General features: G+C 34.0%; 1 pseudogene; it reads left to right on the top strand.

Moving 5' to 3' along the window:
• The first annotated feature begins 2446 nt into the window (after positions 1-2446).
• LOC123644415 overlaps positions 2447-10626 on the top strand; it is a 125934-nt pseudogene continuing 117754 nt past the window's right edge.

Raw genomic sequence — 10626 nt, 5'->3', positions numbered from 1 at the left:
CTATGTCAGGGGGAGAGTAGGTGATTCTGGGCTATGTCATGGGGGAATTAGACTTAGGAAGGTTAATATGAAGAAACATTGGAAGGGAGATCAGTTATTGGAATCTTAGCAGTCCAAGTAAGGGTTAATTAAGGTTAATAAAGAATTAAGTTGCAAGGATATAATCGTATCACTTTTATGTTCACTTTTTATCACCTTATTTTGCATTTCCTACAGGATCAGTTCTAAACGTTTTAATTGTCAAACAGAGAACTCTTTGGTTTGCCTTTTACCCAACCCATTACTGTTTTTTTGGAGTTAAAACACATTATGTTTAAATACTAAAAAACTGTTTGTACATGCATAATTACATCAAATTCTCAATGCTAGTATTCATACATTTTATGCAAAATAACCTATTGTATATTCATGGGAAAACTCCTCTGTGCATTTGTGTATTTTGTTCTTTCTGACTAAAATGCCTGGAAAACTCTGGTTTTCCCTTCACATACCCTTTATTTGAGAATTATTCCCCTACCCTTCCAGGTAGGTAGCAGGTGGTATATCTTTGTTAATTTCCCCAAATATTTGTTTTATTACTATTTCAGCTATATTTATGTAGGGCTTTCCATTAAGAGACAAATCACTCTTTCAGAGGATGGAAATGGAGTGGGCCCAGTAACTTGTAGACTTTTACCCACTCCCTCAGAAATCTAGAGAAAGTAGCCATGGAAGAAGTTGATTTAGGGATTGTTTTTAGATTAAAACAGAAAACCCCAATTGATGACTTATTCTGGTAGCTCATCATGACTTTGGTGAAATGGCTTCATATGTATAGCAAACAAAGGAGTTCTGAGACAGACATAATTGCATCTTCTCCTTCCTTAAGACTAGAACTGATCACTCACTATAAAGAGTGAAGATGTCAGAAACACATTTCCCGTAATTATAATTAGGGTATGGGCATGTGATCCAATTCTGGCCATGTTGTAAAAAAAGTTTATTGGAAGAATTGTTGGAAAAGTTTCTTCTGTAATAAAAAGACATACAAGAGGCAAAGGTCTTCACCTTTAACTAGACGTGCTTTTGTTTATTTGTGATGTTTGAAACTACTATAACCATCTTTCAACAATGTATTAATATTTAGGACAAGCCAAAGAACCAAGGACCTCTTCCGAGAATAAGGAGCAGGTAGATGGAATGAGCCTTGACTTCTTGAAGACAGGATTAAACAGCTGAATCTGTAGTCTTCTTGTCAGGTGAGATGATAAATAATATTTATTGCTTAAGCTACTTTTAGTTATAGTCATGTGTCATGGGGATAAGGTCTGAGAAATGTGTTGTTAGGCGATTTAATCACGTGAACAGCATAGAATTTACTTACACAAACACATTTAGGCTAGAAGATCCTAGGCTATAAACCTTTACAGCATGTTACTGTACTGAATACTGTAGGCAATTGTAACACAATGGTAAATATTTGTGTATTTAAACATACTTATACATAGAAAAGGTACAGTATAAATACACTATAAGATAAAAAATGGTACACCTGTAGAGAACACTTACCATGAATGGAGCTCAGAGAACTGGACATTGTTGTGGGTGAGTCAGTGAGTGAGTGATGAGTGAATGTGAAGGCCCATAACATTACTGTACACTGCTGTAGACTTTATAAACACCGTATACTTATGTTACACTAAATTTATAAAAAGTTTTTCTTGCTTCAATAATAAATTGAACATTTGCTCACTGTAACCTTTTTACTTCATAAGATTTTAAAAAACTTTTTGACTCTTTTGTGATAACACTTAGCTTAAAACAAACACACTGCAGTTGTACAAAAGTATTTTCTTTCTTTATATATTTTATAAGCTTTTGTCTATTTTTTAAATTTATATACATATTTCTTTTTTAATTTTTACACGATTGGTTAAAAACTAAGACACAAAGACATACATTATCGTAGGCCTTCACAAGGTCAGGATCACTGGTATCACTGTCTTCTACTTTCACATTTTGTCCCACAGAAAGGTCTCAGGGGCAAATAACAAACATGGAACTGTTATCTTCTAAGATAACAATGCCTTCTTCTGAAATACCTTCTGAAGGACCAACCTGAGGTTGTTTTATGCTTAGCTTTTTTTTATAAGTAGAAGAAATATACTCTAAAATAACAACAAAAAGTATATCATTAATGCATAAGCCAGAAACATAGCCATTTATTATCATTGTCAAGTATTATGTACTACTGATAATTGTGTGTACTATACTTTTATACAACTGGCAGCTCAGTAGGATTGTTTACACCAGCATCACCACAAATGTGTGGGTAACATATTGCAGTATGACATTACAACAGCTGTGACGTCAGTAGGTGATAGGGCTTTTTCAGCTCCATCGTAGTCTTGTGGGACCACTGTCCCATATGAAGTCCATCATTGACCAAAATGTCATTATGCGGTGCATGACTGTACATATTTTGCCCTGGGATGGAAGCTTCTGGACTGATAAGAGCTCTGAGCTACAACATTGGAAACTTAGACCTGGGGAATATGGATGGACCAAAGCTGATAACAACACTGATGGAGAGAGTTGCTCCTCCCCCTACACCTCCCTATTCTGGAGTCTGAACGGTTTAGCAGGACCAAGGCCAGCACTGTGTCCTGATCATGGAAGTGGTCTCTACGTCAGCTTTCTAGTCTCCATGGCTCCATCACAGTGCATTCCTCCATCATTGAAAATCACCAAGCAGTAGGAAAAGATGATGCAAAGGCAAACAAAACACCTATTCTCAGCAGAAAAACAGTTAGACAATGTCAACAGCCACTGGGGACAGGATTCCTCATTAATCTTAACATTCTTTTCATTCTACCTACCTTGAAGAAATAATAACCCAGTCTGATTATTGAATCAAATAAATATGCCATGGGTGTGATAGATTAGATTTCATGGAAGAAAGAAAGACATTAGTTATAATTAATTAATTAAGCATTCTTATTGAGAACCTATTATGTGATAAGCTTTGCACTAGTAACTATGGATACTCAAGTGAACAAGATAGGCAAATCCAATTTCTTGCCCTCTTGGAAGTTCTATTCTAGAGCAGTCGCTGTTGTGAGTGTAGAAGTGGCTGATGGTTAGACAATGACCATGGAAAAAACAGTTTCAATTTGTGATAATTATAAGGAAACCAAAAGGAATAGAGAAGGTTGGATTGGAGTCACTTTATTTAGATGGTCAAAGAAAGCCTCTCTGAGGATATGATATTTGAGTGAAGAACTGGGAAGAAAAAAAATTACAAAAACACAAGGAAAAGGAATTCCAGACAAGGAAAGGAGTATAGGCCGAGATCCTATGACAAGATTTCCCAGTGTGTTAAAGGGATAGAAAGCAGGTCAAGGTGGTCAAAATGTAGTGAATAAAATGAAAATTGTATGATATGACATTAGAAAAGTAAATATGGGCCATAATTTGAATTCTTATAAAGCTAAGTCATAATGAGTCATTCAAATTTTATTCTAATTTCATGGAATGTCATTGCAGAAGGGAGAAATATTCTGACCTAGGCTTGAAAAGATTCCTTTGGCTACTCTACAGAAAAGAGACTCGACAGCTACTTTTGGAAATGGGTAACACAAAAGTGGAAGCACTTAAGAAACATTGCAGTTGTCCAGTGGAGAAATAATGTTGGTTTGTACTTAGGTAATCAATAGTGTAAATATTACGAAGTCGTTGGATAATTGAAGTTAAGCTGAAAGAACTGCTGAACAAGAGATTCTGCGTTGACTCCTGAAGTTTTAAACTGAGTGGCATGTGACATTATTTGAAGTAAGTGAAATTGAGACATCAAGAGTTCTGTTTGGACATATTAAATTTGAAACACCTATCAGATATATATGTAGGGATAAGAAGCTGCCAATTATATATTAAAAACCTGGTCTTCAAGTGAGAGGTTAGGATGGGTGTGTTGAAGATGCAAATTTGGAAGTTGTCAGCTCAAGAATAAATGCACTTTCTTAGAAAATATCTTAGAAAGAATTATAAATTTTAAAATGTTGTTCTAAGCTTCTTCCCACTCTAGAGTATATTTGGCCTTAGGCACATCTGCATAAATAATAATTTATTGAACTCCAAGGTAAATTTTTGTTTTCAAATAATGGTTATGGATTAAAACACAGAATTATTACTAAAAATACCAGGACTCTAAATATGGTGATAACTGAAAAAAATTCAAGCAGCAATTTCACTGGGAGCATTTACTTAATTGGTAGCACTGTAAATTTAATAACAAAAAGGTGAATTATTTTAGATACAGACCTTATATTTCAGGAGATGAAGAGTATTACCTTTTATTTTGTTTTATATTATCTAAAGGTCTGTATTTCTTCAGTTCTATAAATGTAAGCAATATAATATTTCCCATTGCTAATGGAGCTTGAAATTAGGGTGGCTGCTTGTGTATCAGCATCATGATGATTTCAGCATTTCCCTGGAAAAATGAAAGATACCCAACACAACTTCCATAGCCACAAAAAAATAGTCAGCTTTCCATATTTGAAATTGGCTGACTGCATACAATAATAGATGGTGCAGGAAAACAAAACACTCTTTTTTTCCTAGGCTTTGCAAAACCAATAACTACTTTGTTGATAAACAATCTTGTAAAGCTATGCACTAAATAAAACATTTACATTTAACTCCAAGGTTTTTATTGTAAAATTTAATATAGGGTCCATATATCACTATAGAAAGTGGAGTTTGGTAATTACTGGCATTTGATAAATCTCATTTATAAAACCATTAATGATTTTTTCAACTAAAATTACATGGTATTCAATTATTCAATTGTTCCATATTTAATTCCTAAAAATACATGTGATAATTTAATTTCAACAAAAGATATATTATGACCAAACAATAAAAATACTGATATACATATATTACCACAATTTAAAAAAAAATTAACCAGGTATTTTGAGGTCAAGAAAATTTGTGTTTGACATAAATTGAGTACATAACCTTCCATTAAACTTTTTCCTAATTGTTAAAGTAGACTTTACTGAAGGTAATAATCTTTTTTTATATTAATAAAAATGTAAATCTGTAAATGAAAAACAAGCAGATCTATTAAAAGGGTCATCATTAATGATCATTACTTGGAGGCTGGTCTTCAAACTGTAGAATATGTAAAATACAATTATGAAGTTATGCAATTTGATAACTCACTAACATAAGAGAGAATGAAACACCTGAGAACAAAGCCTTTTTTTTACACAAGTTCACAAACTAATTTCCAGTGTAGTTTGAGCAACTACTGTATTGTAGCAGTTATTTATCTATTGAATGTGGATTTAAATTTGGAGAAATGTCCAAAGAATTAAGAGTCAGCACTATGCATAAGACGATAGAGCACTTCTTCATGGGATATGGAGTGTGACTTTAAGGTATTTAAATTGGGCTGGAGTTTTGAAGATAACTTAAGAACCTCAGTACTTTGTAGGCATACTGAAACTTCCCTTCTGATGCTATGTTTCAAACTGACTACATTGAAGTAGTAGTTGTTATATTTAAAAAATCTCTCTCTTCCTCTCAGATCAGCAAGACATAACGTGAGGAAAAACTTGTCATCCTATTTGGCATTTCAGAATATCGTCTCTTGATCACATAATAATTCTCTAGGTCCCTAGACAATGTGGTGTCCAGGAAACCTATGAGAACTTTTCAAATGATCTGTACTTCTAATGATCCTACTCGAAAGTCAATCCAACAGTAAAGTAGCATGCTCAGCTTATATAAAATGCATATTCAAAGCCACTTTCTTTAAGTTTTAGACTGTAGAGTATTCATTTTGTTAAGCTGTAACAAATATCATTTGACAGAAGGTTCCAAAAGAAGCAAAAATATATAGTAAATACTGCTCGCAGAAATTCTTCAAATTCTTAAGCAATTGGTGAAACAAACATTTTTAAAATGCTAGAGGGAAAATAACTGTTTCATGGAAAGTTTTCTTACTAACATATTTGTAAAGGAAAGAGATTGAGAGGTTGCTAGGCCTTCTAGCGAAAAACAAAGCAATCTGTGAGCATTTCACTGAACAATAATTTGACAATTTTCTTTTTCTTTCTTCAGGGAATCTTTCTTTACTATTCTAGGCTTCTGTTGTTTTTCTTAGATTGGGTTCTGTATACTCTTTGCACTTCAGTCACTATCTATTTAGTTATAGTAGACTGTACCAGAATTCAGTCTTTTTGTTTTGCCTGGCTTGGTAGCTCACCAATAATGTTTAGCAGTACTATCTTTAAAACAAACAAACAAACAAACAAAAACAGAAGTTCATTAACACATATGCCTCCTCGTGTATGCATGGGAGATACCCAGGGAAAAATGAATAAATCTCAAGCAAGTGGCTTAGAACTCCAGCTTACCTAGCATCTTCAACAAAGAACAATACATTGTTTGAGAAGTGAAAAGACAAAAGAAAAGGATCTTGAATTTCCAGGTACAGCAAATTAGGAAGGCAAATACATGGTAGCTAAGGTTAGTGAATAAGGTTTGTTATGTCGATTCCTCTGGTCCTGTCTCCAGGCTGTTAAGGATCTGAAGTCATCTCTAGTGATCAACCTCTGTCCTACTTGGCAGAGAGGGGAGGAGGGACACCTTTGCAAATTTATGCCCTGTTTTTAGGAAAATATAAGAAGGACAAAGAGCTCTTCTTGTAGTTGCTTCTTCTCAATCACCTTCAGCTCAAAATAGTCCTTATGCCAAAGTGGCATATTTTGGGGTGATTTATTCTCTCACTCTTCACCTTCTACTTTAGTCTCCAATGTCTAGGTACCCATCTACAGCAAAGCCTAATGTTATACTCCAGATATTATGGAGACAACTTTAGAATGAATTGTGAATGCTTAAAACCATAACATAATTGAAAGCAATGTTCATTCCTATACTGTCAATTTGAGCTTAATTAGCTATGCTAACTTGCTATGCTACACAGCAAATGCTAACTTTCTATTTGCTTGGCTGACTTTTGTGGCCCTTTTCCCTTTCCTCTCCTACTGCTTCTATAAACCTTGATGACAGAGAAGAGGTCTTTTTCTTTTCTTTTCTTTATTTTAAATTTTTCTTCCTGCTTCTTCATGCTAGCTATTTAGCAGATGTTTAATAAATTCTTTTGATTTGAATTGAATTAGTCCCAGATGAAAGTGTCAGAAACAAATGCATATGTTACACAGCAGAACTAGTGTGAGCAATTCTTAATGATCAATCTTTCCAGTCTCTCCAGATGCAGGGTGTCCAGACTGATTGTTCGGTGACTCAGGTGGCAGAATATTATGGCCAAAGTTGACTTAAAATGATACGCTGTAATACAATTAGTTTATTTCATGAAAGCTTGACTAAATGCTTTATAAGCCTGTTCATTTTTCTCATTACATTTTTTATCATTTTTTTTTGAGCTAGGCTAAAACAATTATTTCCATGAATGAGGAAGTGTTTAATTTCCTAAAATGCTACTTTGTTAATCTATGTTTTTAATTCTGTGCTATCTTTCCTATGTAATTGTCACTCAAAACACTTAATTATATATTTTTGTTTGTTTTACTGGAAGAACAAAACACAATTTAAATTGCTCCCTTTAAATGGAAGAGATTATAGCAATTACTCCTCAATTGCTTACACTAGCTTAAATCCTTAAGTCTTGCCACCTAAGCCAAACCTTAAAGCTCAAAACCATTATTTCCCTTTCCTTGAACAGTAAAATAACAATAAAATCTAAGAGCAAGAAGAATGAGAGAGATGGAGTTGATTAGACATCTTTTTATATACCTTAATCAAAGCAAAAGTACTATTTTCAGGCCGGGCGTGGTGGCTCACGCCTGTAATCCTAGCACTCTGGGAGGCCGAGGCAGGTGGAACGCTCGAGGTCAGGAGTTCGAGACCAGCCTGAGCAAGAGTGAGACCCCGTCTCTACTAAAAATAGAAAGAAATTATCTGGCCAACTAAAAATATATACATATAGAAAAAATTAGCCGGGCATGGTGGCACATGCCTGTAGTCTCAGCTATTCGGGAGGCTGAGGCAGAAGGATCGCTTAAGCTCAGGAGTCTGAGGTTGCTGTGAGCTAGGCTGATGCCACGGCACTCACTCTAGCCTGGGCAACAGAGCGAGACTGTGTCTCAAAAAAAAAAAAAAAAAAAAAAGTACTATTTTCAACTTGCTTATTTACATTATGGAAATTAATCTTCAATGCCTTTCAATATCCTGTTATTTCATATTGATAATGAAACTTCTAGCCCTGTAACTGTTCAAACAAAATTCAATTATAGATATTTTTTTGTTTTCTGTATAGTTTTTATAAATTTTACTAATTTATTTTTTCATAGTTTTTTCATCAAATTGTCATGTTGATTACATTTTGAATTGTTGCCTTATTTTATCTGCTTATATCCTTAATGACTTTTTTTTTCCTGAAAAGGTAACTAGAATTCCTCCTCACATTTTTAAAAAGTTATTTGCCAATCACTCTAATTATATCTCCCTGCAGATATGTAATTTTGAATATAATGTGAGTTGGAGAGGTGAAGTTCCCTCTAATGACTGGATTACTGCAGGGGTTGGCAGGGTTCAGTCCTCATTGCAAATATTTTCCCTGATTAGACTCTTAAAAGGCAGAAGGTAGATCACTCTATCAGAGAGCTTAGCACTGCAGAGGATGTTGAGGATGCTAAAAATGCAGAGTGAGCATGTTATGTAGACAATGGCTATACTTAACTTAATTTGAATTATCCATTTACTTTTGTGTTCATAGGTGTCCTATTAGCTAATAGCAGGTTTTGATATACTGTGTGTGAGTGATTCCCATCACTCACTCCAACAGCAACAGATCTATCATACAGCTTCAAAGATTTATATTGTCTAAATCTTAAAACAGATATTTGGTTATTCAGCATTTGTAGAGAGGGTTTTATTAAAGTCTACCATAACCAAGGTCATTTATGATTAATAGTATCACAATAAGCAAAACTTGAATGTTTTCAAGTCTTCTACTAACTCAGGTACCTTTTTGAGAACATATTGCACATCACTTTTCCTTCTCCTTTTGTTTCCTGACCACTTCTGCTTTCTGTTCTTTAAAGACGTCCTGATACCCATGTCTTCATCAAAGCTGAAAGGTCTAACTGAAAATGAGATAATGATTTTCCTTTACCCTCTCTCACATTAATGGTCAACACCTACATTTTACAACAAAAACAACAAAAAATCTGCCAGAAGAAGGTTACTTGTTTCTTATGTCTGGAGTCATTGATTGTTTTTTTATGACTGCATTGTCTTTCTATATGCTATAGTTTTACATCTATACAACACATATTATATTTTTCATTTACACTACTAGGAAGAGAAAGGAGACAGTCAAACCACACGAACAAGGCCGTGAAAAACTGGTTCTTATAATCAGTGAATGGCCAGGCTTTAAGTGTTAACCTGTAAAATCCGATAGATAAAGATCAGGAAAAGGACAACCAGGTTAGAGAAGGGCCACCTTCTTTAATTGAAGCTAACAACTCATTACTGATATGATTAAGGTGCCTCCCAGAAGTCATTAATAAATGTAAATGAAGAAGGAAATTTTAAAATTTTAATATGAAAAGGGAGTATGTTGAAATGAAGAAGAATGATAATAACAGGTGCAAACTTGATGATGATCATCAAAGAGCCTGGGGGAGGAGGAAGAAGTTGAGAGAGAGGAACATATTAGTGTTTCTCTAGCACAGTCCCTAGGATGAGCGTCCTCTAAGTCTACATAATCAGATGTTTCTCAAAATTTATAGCACATAATTCATTAGACTACCATGATTGATAGATTTATGCCCATGAAATTTCTCAGTTATCATAAGGTGCTTCTGTATTTACCTAGCAACTTCTTTAGGGGGAAAATATATTGATAGCCTATCAAAAAATGCTCATGACCAATTTTGATTTTTTCTTTTAATATGTTTAGCTTGACCAATTAATCACTGTTTTTCAGCTTTACGAATCTGCCTCTTGAATAAATGAATACCTGCTTCTTTGTAATTAATTTTCTTATCAATATCCAACCAAAGAGACTACCTAATTGGTGAGTTCAGATTGGATGTGGAAAACTCAAATTTCTCTCTCTGCTCTATGCATATTAACTCCATACTTGGAAGCATTAGGCTCTCTAATGCCTCAATTACTTTACATTTTTATTGTTATTAAGCAATTCTTTACCTCAAAAGATGTTATCAATTAATAGCAATTTGAAAGACAACGATACTTTTAATTTAATGAAAAGCTATATAAAAGCAGGAATTGTGGCTGGTCATATAATTAACATTAAGAAATAGAATAAAACCAAATCTCTAACTGCAAATATGTGCAAATTATGCAAAATCTAAATATGTAATCTTCTTAAATCTACCTAGGAATAGCAACTCTTGGAGCTCTGGAAGCTTGATAAGATGTTGGAAAATGGAAGAAAAGTTGAAGAAAGTAAGAATTCTTCAGAAGAAAGAAAAAATAAAGACAATCCCTAATTATTGTGTAAGAGAAAACAGAGGCGACAAAAGGTGGAGAAATTAAGATTTTCATTAAGAAAATGTTTACCAGAGGTTGCAAAATCTTTCC

Source organism: Lemur catta, chromosome 9, assembly GCF_020740605.2.
Source record: "Lemur catta isolate mLemCat1 chromosome 9, mLemCat1.pri, whole genome shotgun sequence".
Classification (NCBI taxonomy): domain Eukaryota; kingdom Metazoa; phylum Chordata; class Mammalia; order Primates; family Lemuridae; genus Lemur; species Lemur catta.
Note: the sequence above shows the minus strand (reverse complement) of the source record. Positions and strands in the feature narration are given on the sequence as shown.